Raw genomic sequence first — 445 nt, forward strand, 5'->3', positions numbered from 1 at the left:
GGCTATTGACAACTTTGATAATATCAAAATGATGGTAGAAACCAAATTACAAGAAAAATCTTTGTGTAACCCGATAACGTTACACGAAAGAAAAAAATCTTGAAAAATAAAGCCCCCCCCCCCCCCACCAAAGGCATAGTGAAATAGTAAGCCTTTTCTATTTTTGGATCCTCTTTGGCATCTCTTGAAGGTGGCAGTAAAGAAGGCTAAATATAAACCGCACATAGTCCGATTAACCATACACTTTTAAAGGTGTATTTTTAAGAAGTGTTGTAGGAAAAAAATAATAAAACGAAGAGGGGACATATATAATAAAATGCTTATCAGATTAAAAAATACCTCACGTAACACATTATTGGACGGAAAAGAAATACAAGAATTAAACGAAAAATAAAAACCAAAATGAAAACAGACACACTATTCAAAGAGATATACAATTATTTTT

The 445-nt window shown here is 31.9% G+C and overlaps 1 protein-coding gene across 1 annotated transcript in view; it reads left to right on the forward strand.

Moving 5' to 3' along the window:
• LOC119591899 (calcium uptake protein 3, mitochondrial-like) overlaps positions 1 to 445 on the forward strand; it is a 50,562-nt gene that overhangs the window by 13,366 nt on the left and 36,751 nt on the right. The window lies entirely within an intron of this gene.

This window comes from Penaeus monodon, chromosome 29, assembly GCF_015228065.2.
Source record: "Penaeus monodon isolate SGIC_2016 chromosome 29, NSTDA_Pmon_1, whole genome shotgun sequence".
Taxonomy (NCBI): Eukaryota; Metazoa; Arthropoda; class Malacostraca; order Decapoda; family Penaeidae; genus Penaeus; species Penaeus monodon.